This window comes from Papio anubis, chromosome 2 (genome assembly GCF_008728515.1).
Source record: "Papio anubis isolate 15944 chromosome 2, Panubis1.0, whole genome shotgun sequence".
NCBI lineage: Eukaryota > Metazoa > Chordata > Mammalia > Primates > Cercopithecidae > Papio > Papio anubis.
In genome coordinates this window covers 32754580-32768909 of record NC_044977.1, presented here as the reverse complement: position 1 = coordinate 32768909, position 14330 = coordinate 32754580, and the positions used below count along the sequence as shown (strand labels likewise).

Sequence of the window (14330 nt, the reverse complement as noted above, 5' to 3'; positions counted from 1 at the left end):
TTCATTATTTCCCAGCCCACATAAGTTCATCTTTCTAAAGTTTGACTCTGATGCTGTCAAAATCCATTCTCTTTCTGAATTTACCCACATTTTTGTCTGGATATTAACTCAGTGTTTTCGAGACAATCTCTGATTTTTCTCTTCAATGTAACAAATTCTTACTCAATACTTAGTATGAGCAAGTCACTGTATGAGGAGCTACAGAAGTAGAAACAGGAAGATACAGTCTTTGCCTTCGAGGAGTACAATCCAACTTTAAGAGGAGACCATTGGGGATAAGACAGAAAGTTAGGAGAACTAGAAAAGAAGATAAAAAAGCAAGGGCTCTCTCAGAAAGAAGAAACCACAACATGTGTGTTGTGTGTGTGTTTTGTGTGTGTGTGTGAGTGGCGTGTGTGCATGGTGTGTGTGTGTCCAGGACTGTGAAAAGCAGAGGTGGTGTTTGAGGAGGATTTTGACAGAGAGAAAGGACAGCAGAACTTTCCAGGTGAAGAAAACAATTTCCACAGCGGTGTAGAGATGGGAAAATACTGTGCATATTTGGAAAAATAGTAATCCAGATTTGTGGGAACATAAGGTCTAGTGAGATCTAGTCTAACCAATTAATCTATGTGATGAGAACTAAAATCCACATGTTTCTTTAGGAAATATAGTAAATGGCATAGCTTAGGACTTTGTCTTACACTTCAACAAAGCAGAGTGCTGTATATATTATGTTTGTCAGATCTCACACACACACACACACACACACATACACACACATTCGCTCTCTCACAGAGACATGCATGGACAGAAAACCATGCTGGGTAGTATAGTTACACAGACCTTGCTCTTGAGAAATAGCCTCTCGGGAGAAGGAGGGAAGGGTGAATAAATAATTGCAACATCGTATGGTCAACACTATTAGTACAAGTAAAGATGTGTGCAGTGCTCACAGCAGCCTAGAGGAGGGAAAGGAAATGAAGTTGGCAGAGATTGTAAGGAAAGCTATATAGGGTAGCATTTGATTTAAGCCTCAGAGAATAAGTACGAGTTTGTCAATGGAAAGGGGGAAAGCAGGGTGTTTTAGGTCAAGGAAACAGGAATGAAATGTGTGTGTAGTGTGGTGGGGGAGTGTGGGTAGAGCTTGAGGAAATGTGTTCATAGCAGGAAAAGCTGTCTCGTGGGCCAGAGCAGTGGTCCTCAGTGCTGGTGATTTTGCCCCCAATGGTTCTTCATGGGGGCGATTTTGCCACCCAGGGTACATTTGACAATGCCTACAGACATTTTTTAATTGTCACACTCTTGCACGGGGAGGGGATGTTCTGCTGGTATCCAGTGGGTAGAGGTCGGCGATGCCACTAAATATCCTACAATGCACAGGATTCTCCCAAACGACAAAGAATTCTCCCCTTTAAAATGTCAATAGTGCCAAGGTTCAGAAACCTTTGGCTAGAATGTAGTAGTCCTAGAAAGAAGCAGAAGAAAATGAGATTGGAAGGATATATTGGTGTTAATTTGTAAAATGCCTTAAATGCCGTATAATATACTGATGATTTCCAGAAAGGTAAACATTTTATTTTCATTGATTTAATTAGTCTCATTTGATTCAACAATATTCATTTATAGTATAATTCAATAAAAAGTGATAATGCTTATAAGTGACAAAAGAGAATTTTCTTTACAAAATTGTATAATTTTTAGCTTTGAGATCATTTGAACAGAGACTTTCTAATGGAAAAGCATCTATTTGAATCCTTTCCCTGGTGAGTAGCTGGATTCCTCTGCCTCTGGCCACTCCTCCTGCCTCCACTCAAGGTATCAGGGTTATTTGCTGAGCCTTCTGGCTAAGTTGGCCCATAAAGCACAGGGATGCTCAGGTGGACCTGGTCTCTTTAGGACTGTGGCTAGGAACTAATTACTTGTTTAGAGTCACAACTAGGTGTGGGTTCTCAGGAAAGACTGGCTGTGGTCCAGGACTAATACAAGATGTTTTGAACAGAAGTCTGGGGATCACTTTTTCTAAGCCTTATTTGTGTTGGAAAAGTTGAGTTCATATCATCATCACTTAATTGAGTCCTTTTTTTTCCCATACTCTTCCATTAGGAACCCCTGCATCGCCCCCTGAGTGGGGTATTAGACCTACTTTATAATGAAGAGGTTGATAATTGGCAGGAAGTTACTTAGGAAATACAATGCCATCGAAGCCTATTTTCAACCATCTAAACAAAGGTATCCGCCCAGAAATAATTTCCCAATATAAAGAGGAGGCAGAAGACTATAGGGCACACCCTCATTCAGATGAAAGAAGGCTGCTTACTAAAGTTTGTGTACTAGTGGTTCTCAAATCCTTAAGCGCAGGGAACGTTTTCAAAATACTAGGATTTTTGATGGCACACTTGAAGGGATTAAATGGAATCCACTGTGATTATCATACTACAACGGCATTCATACATTAAAGTTAAAAGGATACAACCTATGTGCCCAGAGAGAAAGAGAGGTCAGAAGTGAAAAAGTCAGACCATCCTCCCACCTTTCCACTCAGAAAGTGTATGCCCCATGGTAGGCTTGCCAGATAAAATATAGGAGGCCAAGTTCATTTTGAATTTCAGATACATAATGAATATTTTTGAGTGTAAGTTTGTCCCATGCTAAACTCATTTATCTGAAATTCAAATGTAACTGAATACCTTGTATTTTTATTTGCTAAATCCAGCAACCCTATTCCAGAGAGAGCGTGAGATGGGAGTCTTCCATTTATTCCGCCAGTATCTGTGCCCACGCACTTCTCCCGGGTGAGCATCTTGCTCCTTTAGATACGATTGTTGTTAACAGTGCATACAACATGGCCCCTAAATCCAAGCCAACTAATTCAGCTAGTGTCCACCTAAAGAAATCACGATCTGTGTTAATGCTGGAGGGAGAAGAGGATTGTCTAAAATGGACTTACTAAGAGACGGTATGTTTGTCTCTGATGTGGAACATTCCCTAAGTATTTTCGTTATTTGGCAAACATTAACTGAGCATCAGAAATGTTCTGGGCACTTAGGATGGAACAAGAAACTAAATATTGCTGTTCTCATGGTGCCTACATACTTGTAGCGGGGAGACTCTTCGATGCTCATTTTTATCCCAGGGTTGACCTGAGTTAGATGTGAGTTCACGTATCAGCTGCAACACACTTTAGTACCTTGTTATTTGAATACCTCTGCTTTCTGCCCTGATTATGTTTTCTCGTATACTCCTGAGGCAAAGTTCTTGCTATGCCAGCATCTCCCACAGTAGACCTTATGAGGATAGACAGCAATAAATACTGGTGTAAAAGATAAGGCTTTTAGGAACATGACTCTTAACTGAACACTTTGTTTCTTGGCATGTGTGCATGTGCTTATGTGTTTGTGAGTATACAGATAATGCACAAATAATGGGTTTCCTGGAAACGTTGGTTGTACAGAGACTATCTTTCTTGACAATTTTTGTCCCCAAAGCAAGCACTTGAAAGAATTCAGTAACAACTTCTTGAGCAGAAAAAGATGGCCCCTGCTCAGAGCTTGGTTCAGCAGCAGACACTGAAATGTGGCTTGGCTCTGTCCCTTGGCATAGTTCTAGGGTTTTATGTTCCATGAGAGGCCTTGGAGGGAGGAGGTACTGGTACCTTTTCAGAATCTCATCAAATCAGGCACGGACTTGCTGGCAGCCACAGTAGAAGGATCTTACTGATCTTTGCCCAACTCTCAGGAGGTAACTGGAAAAAGAGAAGGCGGCAAAACAAGCAACCAAATCTGAAGCCTTATAAATTTGACTTGATAATTTTGTCTCAAGACTGTCAAAGAGTAGAAACAATGATTTCATTTTCTCCAAGTCCAATTATTGAGCATTTAGTATTTAACTCAGATAAAATACATTCGAGCGTACCTATCAACTTTTTTTCTTTTCTTTTTCTTTTTTTTTCAGTCTAGCCGTTCTTAGCATCAGATGACTCTGCTCCTTGAAAATACATTTAAGTGATGCCATTCCTGTTCAAAACCACCACTGACTCCTTCGGGGGGCAAGCCTTGACATCATGTGCATTTTGCCTGTGAGACGTGTCTCCAATTATCTGAAAATCTTCTGCCAGGGATAAGGCGATTCGTCTCTATTCTGTCTGAGGTTGTGGATCTTGGTTTGCAGAGGAGGGCTGCAACCTAGTAGCTTCCTCCGCGTGGCTTCTCACTGAAACCAGAATGACTCATTTAGAAAGTAATCTGGGTGCAGCCTCTTGCTGCCCTCTGGTGGAGAGAACGGATATTGAACAAGCCATAACAGGACTGATCTCTGAGGCAAATGCTGTAATGCGTCAGCGCAAAGGTCCACGGGGAATAATTACATTTCAAGCTATTATCTAAATGAATGGAATTCATCTAAATGAATGGAGTTGGAACGGTTGTTCTATGAGAATCTTATTTCTCAGCAACAGGCTTTAATTCCATCCCCTTTTTATTTCTGTTTGCTGAGAACTGGTTTCTCATTTCTCCACGCTTGTTCTTCCTTTTCGTGAACAATCATTTTGTGTATTTTGAGATAATTATAAAATTCTTGTACCCTCATTTTAAAACATTTCCAGAAAGTGAAAGTCAGCATGTGACCCAGGAAAATTCTAATTCTTAATACACTCGGGATTGTAAACTAGGGTTTAGACCTATATATTCAGATCAAATTCCAAACCAAAATTCATTTCAGAAGTTTAAATAAAACGTATTCGTTTTATACCTTCTGAGTCCTTTCATGAAAGTGAGAGGTTGTCTTCTTAAGACTTTTGCATACAAGTTACATTTCAAGAGAATGTGCTTGTTTTTTAAGCCCTAAAGATGAGAAAATGCTCAAAAAGTATATCCAGGTAGAAGCATGCAATTTTAATTAAAATCTACTACTACTCTTTTTAGAATCCAGGAAAAATTGTGGAGACTAGAGTATGGGATATTAACACATTATGCATCAGTGTACGACTGACCTTTCAAATGTGTTCCAGTGCCCTCTAGAGCTGTTGTGCTTTTTGAATTAAGAAATTCTTTTTTTTTTAATTTTTATTTTTTGAGATGGAATTTCGCTCTTGTTGCCCAGGCTGGAGTGCAATGGCATGATCTTGGCTCACTGCAACCTCTGCCTTCCAGGTTCAAGCGTTTCTCCTGCTTCAGTCTCCAGAGTAGCTGGGATTACAGGCATGCGCCATCACGCCCGGCTAATTTTTTTGTATTTTCAGCAGAGATGGGGTTTCTCCATGTTGGTCAGGCTGGTCTCGAACTCCTGACCTCAGGTGATCTGCCCACCTCGGCCTCCCAAAGTGCTGGGATTACAGGCGTGAGCCACCGTGCCCGGCCTGAATTAAGAAATTCTTAATGCTAGGTTAGTGATTGGTTCATATAGGAAGGATTTTTTATTCATTAGTTATTTGGTTTTTATTCAACAAGTATTCCCTGAGCACCCACATGCCAATGCTATGGAAGATGAATTCATCACCTGCATGAAGGTACTTACAGAGCTGAGAGTAAATGTCTTGAGAACAAGGCAGACCATGGGCAGCTCACAAGAGAGGTAGAGGTAACACGATATCAGAATTCAGAGATGAGGACCGGGTGCAGTGGCTCATGCCTGTAATCCTAGCACTTTGGGAGGCTGAGGCGGGTGGATCACTTGAGGTCAGGAGTTTGAGATCAGCCTGACCAACAGGGTAAAACCCTGTCTCTGCTAAAAATACAAAAACTAGCCAGGCATGGTAACATGTACCTGTAATCCCAGCTACTAAGGAGGCTGAGGCAGGAGAATCTCTTGAACCCAGGAGGCTGAGGTTGCAGTGAGCCAAGGTAGCACCACTGCACTCCAGCCTGGGCCACAGAGTGAGACTCATGTCAAAAAAAAAAAAAAAAAAAAAAAAAAAATTCAGAGATGAAAGAGATTACTTCCAGTTCTAGTTTTGGGAGCAGGTGAAATAAGGGACTTTTCTGAACTAGAAATTAAAGTGTGAACAAGATTTGGATGTAAAATCATTCTACATGGCAGAAATTTGGAAATTTCTTCCTTAGGTATAATTTTTCTTGGGAAAATAAGCTAGAGGCAGCTCCTAAAAGTCATGCAAACGACTTTGTCTCTTTGAGGCATCTTTTGAAATGGGAGAGTTCATGACATTTCGGATACTATCAATTCTTGATTGACCTCTGCCCTTTACACATGAGATTTCTGCCCTCTTCCTCAAAATACTCTTCTCTCACCAAGCCAAAAGCAGTAAAACAAGAGAGGAGGAATAACTGGTTTTATTGGCTCTCCCTGTCACTATATTCTCCTTAAGTCACCAGTGCTACTCATTTGATCTCATACTCCATTCGGGCTGCTATAACAAAAATATCACAAACTGGGTGGCTCATAAACAACAAATATTTGTTTCTTACAGTTCTGGAGGCTGGAAAGTCCAAGATCAAGCTACCCACAGATTTGGTATCTGGGGAGGGTTCATTTCCTGCTTCATAGTTGGTGCCTTCTCACTGTGTTCTCACAAGGTGAAAGGGGCTAATGACCTTGGGTCTATCTTACAACGGCACCAATTCCATTCATGAGGACTCTTACCTTTGTGACCCAGTTACCTCCTCAAAGGCCCACCTCCTAATATCATTACCTTGGGGGTTAGGATTTCAACTTAAGGATTTTGGAGGATATAATATTCAGACCACAGCATTTGATGAATTTCTTTCTTTTTTTTTTTTTTTTTTTTTTTGAGACGGAGTCTCACTCTGTTGCCCACGCTGGAGTGCAGTGGTGTAATCTCAGCTTACTGCAACTTCTGCCTCCCGGGTTCAAGCAATTCTCCTGCCTCAGCCTCCGAGTAGTAGCTGGGATTACAGGCGTGTGCCACCACGCCCAGCTAATTTTTGTAGTTTTAGTAGAGACGGGGTTTCACCATGTTGGCCAGGCTGGTCTTGAACTCCTGACCTCGGGTGATTCGCCCGCTTCAGCCTCCCAAAGTGCTAGGATTACAGGTGTGAGCCACCACACCTGGTGATGAATATTTATTGCGTACCTATTATATGCCAGATATACTGCTAGCTACTAAAAGTCAACAGTTAGCTAGCATACATGGTCCTTTTTCTTAAAAAGCTTTTACTGGCTATAGACAGCCAATTAAGCAATAGAATACAACCCTTAATGTATAATAAGAAAAGCAGTACACCACAAATATCAACCTGGCCTTTGGTGTAAGGCAATCTGGACTCTGTTGAATACTTGCCATGTGACCGGGCTACTTAACCTCTTTACACTCAGTTTTTGATATAAATATATTCCTAGTTCACCTAACGGTCCGAGCAGGTGTTCCTGGTCTGCAGTGACTTTCCTCCAGGCCATAATTCCTTCCTGTGATTTTGCCATCCCCTAGGGCTTCATCCTCACAGCTGAAGGGGAAAGAGAGCGTGTGAAAGAGGGACAGATGCTTTTTTAAAACGCACTGCTCTGGAAATGGCATCTATTGGCTAGAACTCAGTCATTTGGCCAAACTTAATTCAAGTAAGGCTGGAAAAAGTAGCTCAGCTGTGCACCCAGATATAAGAAGAGAACGTGGATCTTGTTGAACACCTAGAAGTATTTGACACAACCTTTGTAAACCACATTAAGAAGTTCAGATTTATCATGGAATTAACAAGCCAATGAAAGCAAAGGAGTAAAACCATCATATTTTTCATTTTTGGAAAATCATTCTATCAGCAGTGAAAAGAATGGCTTGGGTGATTGATTGGATAACTGAGTGGGTAGTAGTGTTATTCAGTGAGATACGGGAAGAGGTGTGAGTTTTCAGGGAGGAGAGCGGGAGGTGAGTTTAACTGAAGTCACATTGAATATGAGGTGCTTCAAGATCATCAGATACACAGAGATGTGCTCTAGTTACAAACACTGAAGTCTAAAGCTCAGGAAAGAAATCTGAACTAGAGGTATACCTTTGTGAATTTTCAACTTATAGATGGAGCTTTGGGGGTTTGTAGAGAAAAACAATATAAAGGAAAGGACAGAGGAAGAGGAACCAGCAAAAGCAACTGAGCAGGAGCATCCTGTAGAGGGAAAAGTGGCTGAATATGCTGCCACACCTGCCACAGGAAGAGATTATTTCAAGGAGGCAGTGGTCAACAATATCAAAGCAAGACACCAACTTTTATAAAAAAAGGAGGTTGTGGGTGAAATGTTCTGGTTATTCTGCGTATCCACCATTCTCCCCTCTTCCCTGTGCCCCTGAAGGCTGAGCTCTGTAGACTTTATCACTTAGGCTCCCTAGATCTCTAGCTTTCAACTGGGTTTGGACAATGGGAAGCAATGACAGATGGGATGACTGAAACAGAGAGAGCAGAATATTTTTCCCCAGTTCCATTCAGCTTTAGTATCTTCTCTTAGGCAGTAAGTCCACCGCTCCTTGACTTCAATTCCCACCAGGTGTCCTCTTCTCCCTGGTTCTCACTCTTACTGTTCTATTTCCTCCTCTTGTCTCTTTGGCCCTAGGAATGATAATGGCTTCCTACTGTCACTGCTCTTGGAGTGCCTCACGATTCCATTTTTGATGTCTTCATCCTGCCTATATCTCTGGAAGCAGCTTCTCCCCTTGAACCATGTGGGATGAACTCTGCTTCTTGCTGGTATGCTGACTGATCTTGTAATATTAGTATTTAGAAACTAAATTGCAATTGGTAGAAGGGTGAGTATTTGATGAAGTAGGAGTTAGGCTTTCAAGGAGTTTGGCTGTGGAATTCATCATCTTTCTCTACTTGCCTGAAAGGAGAAAGGATGGAGGAAAGGAAGGAAAGGGAGATAGTACAAGTGGAGAAACCTTGAGTGGAAGGAGTTTTTTTTTTTCCCAACATGGAAGAGACCTGTTAATGTTTAAGTACTCATAGGAAAGACCCAACAGAAAGAATTTATTATTGATGTAAGAAAGTAGGGGACTTATTAATTGGTTGAAGCTTATGAGAAGGCAGAAGGATTTGGGACACAGGATGCAAATGGGAGGATTTGACTTGGGTGAGGAGAGGGTCACCTTATCTGTTGTAAGTGAAAGAATGGAAGACAGGATGAGTGGGAGACAAGTAAGTTTGTAGGGTTGGTGTCAAAAAGTTGAGAGAGTTCTTATCTAAGGGCTTCTGCTTTTTCTGGAATCCCAGAACATTCAGAGGGTAGAATTATTACAGAGCTGGGCATTTGCCTGGAAAATCTCATGGAAGTACATGGGGCAAGGGAATTGAGAATGCTGGCAAGAAATGGACTGGGGACAAATAAAGATGAAAATGGGGGTACTGATGAGAGAGAAGAGGGCGCTGGGGACTGGTGATTCAGTGCAGTTTAAGATCAGATTTATAGGGAGTAACTTGAGTAAGAAAGTTGGAAAATAGGAAACTATTGTCAGAAATGGAAATGTCTGAATTCACGATTTCAGAGAAGGAACAACTTTGGTTGATGGTAAGATTTAGGATATGGCTGGAGAGTGCATGCCTGCAGTGAGGTTGATATGAAGGTTACTGGAGATGAGGACACTAAAGGAAGTGGGATGATGGAGGACTTGGGATGGAGAGGAACCAAAGTCTCTAAGATGGCTGCTTCCATGAGGGGAAAAGTACATGAGGAAAACATTTCTTCCCCATCCTAGGGGTCCCTGGCATCTTCCTAGTCATCCTAATGTAACATCCCATCACCTATCTCCTTCAGGACCATGCCTGGTGGGAGCCCCTGCCCCAGGCCTGGAAGCAGCTCCCTTCTGCCTCCATGCTCCCACCATGGCATCATTGCTGAGGAAGCTCCCACTTTCCACATGATGAGGAAACTGGTTCTAGTCAAGACAAGATCTGGACCATTGAACTGAAAACACGGTGGACAGAGGGACCAAAATCACCTTCCCCAAGCAAGGAAGGAGACCAAACCTCTAAAAACATTCCAGCTGACATCATCTTTGTTTTAAAGGACAAGCCACAAGCCACATAGTATTTTTAAGAGAAATGGCTCTGATGTCATCTGTCCTGGCAGGATCAGCATTTGGGAGGCTCTGTGTGGGTGCACAGTGAACATCCCACTCTGGACGGAAAGGCTATACCCATCGTATTCAAGGAAGTCATCAGGACTGGCATGTGGTGAAAAGTCCCTGGAGAAGACCTCCCTCTCCCCAAAGTGCCCAAGAAATATGGGGACTTCATTATTGAGTTTGAAGTGATCTTCCCCTAATGGATTCCCCAGAGGTCAAGAACTGTACTTGAGCAAGTTCTTCCAATATAGCTACCTGCATTCCCCAAGGACAAACCAGGAAGCTTTCCAGAGCTCAAGGATTTCAGGACTCTTCTCCAGTTGTGGACCATGAGAGGACAGGTGGGCCCAGGGAAGGCTTTCAGACTGCTGAAAGTTTTCCATAGACTATATTACAATCTTTCAAAGTCATGCACTAGGGGAGAAAAAAGCTCCCACTTTGGCTGCCAGGGCTTGTTGGGGTGGAGGGTGACACAAGGTGAGGAAAGATATGCTCCTGCTATCTTGCCCTTGACCATGGAAAACACTTTTCTGTAGCAATCCTGGGATCCAGAGTTGGTCTCTATGGAACCAACGGTAGCAATATCGTGTCTGGTTGCAGTAAAGGGGCTTTGGTGGGCTGGCCCTGGATCCTTATCAGCATCCTTTACATTAATTTTGTCAGAGAATGCATTCATCTTCAAACAATGGACTTAGAAATGGCTTTTGTAAATTAGGGACTGTGTTAAATTGCACTCTGGCCTCTGAATACCTCAGAAAATAGATTGCTATCAACAGGTGCTTTTCCTCTATGTTTCTGTGAGGTTCTAGGAGTTGAGATAGGAGATGGATTGTCAACAATGATCCTTGCTAAATGAGCACTTTGTGTTTATAATTGAGATATTTTAACATTTAAAAAATAATATGTCATCTTATAGAGGTAATCTATGTTCACTGAACAATTCAGAAAATTAAAAGAATAGAAAATAAAACTCTTCTGTATTCCCACTAACTGGAAATAACTATTATTAATATCTTAGCATCATTTTTTACTCTGGGTACACATCCCCATTTGCCCCTTTCCCAACTTGGAGTCATATGTATATCCAGTTTTATTATCTCCTTTATTCATTTAATAAAATGTGAGCACTGTGGAGTCCTGTTAAGATGAGTAAGCAACAATAAAGAAGGGGTCCAATGTCAGGGAGAACAATTGTTGTGAGACAGGTAACCACAAAAGCCACCGCTGGTACAACCACCTTGCTCTGCACGTAGCCCCAGCAGTATGACCTCGTTCTATAAATACCCCTTCCAGCACAACCCTATAAAACTTTCCTCCAGACCCTGCTTCTTTGCAGACAGCCCCTTCTTTGCTGTGCTGCCCATTGCACCCTTGCAATGTATCTTCATACTTTGTCTAATAAACCTGCCTTTCTTTACCTATAGCTGTCTTGGTTAATTCCTTTACCGCCTGCAATGCCAGCCCCAGTCAGTCAGACCTGCGACAAGTACTTCTCTGGGCCATTAAAAATTTCTTTTTAAAAAAGTGATTGTAGCAAAGTCTTCTAGTTGTTCACTATCCCTCCCTCCCTCCCTTCCTTCCTTCTTTTTCTTTTTTTGAGACAGAGTCTCGCTCTGTCACCTAGGCTGGAGGGCAATGGTGCGATCTTGGCTCACTGCAACCTCCGCCTCCTGGGCTCAAGTGATTCTCGTGTCTCAGCCTCCCAAATAGCTAGGATTACAGGCGTGCACTGCCATGCTCAGTTAATGTTTGTATTTTTAGTAGAGATGGCGTTTCACCATGTTGGCCAGGCTGGTCTTGAATTCCTGACCCCAAGTGATCCACCTGCCTTAGCCTCCCAAAGTGCTGGGATTACAGGTGTAAGTCACCGTGGTTGATCTCTTTCCTTCTTCCTGGGTATGCAACTAGACTATGTTTCCTGGCCTCCCTTGCAGTTAGGCATAGCCAAAGGAACATGAGTGAATGTGATGAGTATATTCTTGGGCCAATGCTTGCAAGAGGCAGGCGTGTCCTACCTCTATGTTATCTGTTCCCCCTTCTTATAGCTGGATGCAGATGATGACAAGGCCTTAGGAGATTTCAAGGTCACAGGATGGAAGGAACCTAAAATTTGAATAATAATGTGCTGAACAAGATGGGGAATACTGGTGAGAATAAACATCTAATGTGTTTGATCTATTACATATTTTGGATCTGTTTGTTATAGCCACTTTGCTTACCCTAACTGTTTTTCATTCTACAGGCATACCATAATTTCTAAGAGGAAATGGTTTTGTTTTGTTTTATTTTTTTGAGACAGAGTTTCGCACTGTTGCCCAGGCTGGCGTGCAATGGCACAATCTCTGCTCACTGCAACCTCTGCCTCCCGGATTCAAGCAATTGTCCTGCCTCAGCCTCCTGAGTAGCTGGGATTACAGGTGCCTGTCACCATGCCTGGCTAATGTTTTGTATTTTCAGTAGAGATGGGGTTTCACTATGTTGGCCAGGCTGGTCTTGAACTCCTGACCTCGTGATCCGCCCACCTCAGCCTCCCAAGTGCGGGGATTACAGGTGTAAGCCACCACGCCCGACCAGGAAATGTTTCTTATTAAACTGTAGTAGGTTGTTAAAAACGGCCCCCAATGAGTGAATCACATCTCCCTGTGTCCATGTCTCTTTGTAATATTCTTGACTGCTTTCCCCAACAAAAGCAGGGGGTCTATTTCCTCATTCCTGGAGCCTAGGCTGCCCTTATGAGTTTTTTGGCCAGAAGAATGTGATGAAAGCAGCATTTGAGGACTTCTGAGCCCAGATCCTAAGGGCCCTTGTAGCATCTGCTCTTGCTCAGGGTGGACCCCAGCTACTATATAAAGAAGCCCAGATTATCCTATTTGTGTAGAGAGTCTGTGTGGAGAGATAGGTCCTAGATGATGAGATAACATGTGGAGAAAGAAGCCACATGGAGGAGAACTGAAGCCCTACACACATGTGTGAGTCCAGGTAAAGCCATGAGAATAAATATCCAGGCATCTCAGTCCACCCTCAGCCATTTGAGCCATCCCCAGGAGGGATGCCAGACTTGTAAGTGAAACCATCTAGGAGTCTCCCGATCCAGTTAAGCCACCCAGCCAACAACACCATGTGAAGCAGAGACAAGCCACCCCTGCAGAGCCCTGCCCACATTCCTGACCCACAGTACTGTAAGCATTAACATAGTTATTTTAAGTCACTAAACTATTGATTGTTAGCCAGTAACAGATAACTGAAACATGGATACTGCAGGAGAGAAAAGGCAATATCTTTTCCTCACCCACTGCAAGGTTCATGGCTGACACCCTTAACCAAAGTTTTACATGACATGGAACCCTTCAAAAATCATGACCCAAAGACCCAGGGAAAACTGTATTTTTATGGTAAGTCTGATGAAAGAAGTGGATAGTTGTGGAGAAATATGACTGGACAAAGGAGAGTATGACCTAATGGTAATAAACAGGAATTGTGGGGGAGAACTTAGCAAGGCCTGTTTGTTCAGATTCTTCTTTATGTCTTCCTTTATTTCCTTTAGATATAGAGCAGGACACCTGTGTCGTGATGTCTTATGGCCTACTTTCAGGGGAGGTAGGTCAGATAATTATTTTATGGCTGGCTCTCTTGCAGAACGGTGGGAGAGCTGAGAGAATGACCTTGCTTCTGTGGTTTTCTCAATTTCTAGGGTCTCACACTTTGAACCCCAACAGTATTTATATGTGTTCACATTTTTGTTACTGTAAATGACAGTGATGAACATCCTTGTCCTGAATTTCCTGTCCATCAAGAGACTCTATATTGTTGAACTTGTTTAAATCTGGAAACTAAGTAAGAAGCCATGTCTCTCCAGTTTGGTGCTCATATCAAGTTCCTGGTTCCTTTCACATACAGGAAGTAATATTTTCATAGGCTGCAATCTATTTAATTCCTGCAGACACTGTGGTCAATTAGCCTCCACTAAAGTTCCTTGCTAGTCAAAACAATCTGGTTACCATTTTGTCCCTATTGTCCATTATAGTAAACGCATCAACCTGTCTCTTGTAATTAATCATTGCCAGTTGGCCTTTATCATTCTGGGATCCCACTGAAATCAAGGGGCCAATTTCAATGATGGTATCTTCTACCATCACTCCAACCTACAGGAGACAGCCATTGCAGAACTTTGTAAAGAAACTGATAGCACCTCATTAATGTATTTCTCAATGCCTTAGTGGAGGGCGTGACCTCTGAGCTCTCTCAGAAGACACAGTCGGGGTGAGGTGGATGTGCAGACCACAGATTATATATCCATTCCAACATTCCAATTTTTCTAAGTCTTTGGATCCCT

The 14330-nt window shown here is 42.4% G+C and overlaps 1 long non-coding RNA gene across 3 annotated transcripts in view; it reads right to left on the bottom strand.

The window, feature by feature from the left end:
* The window catches only part of LOC103881835, a 106080-nt gene that overhangs the window by 83640 nt on the left and 8110 nt on the right, over positions 1-14330 (bottom strand). The window lies entirely within an intron of this gene.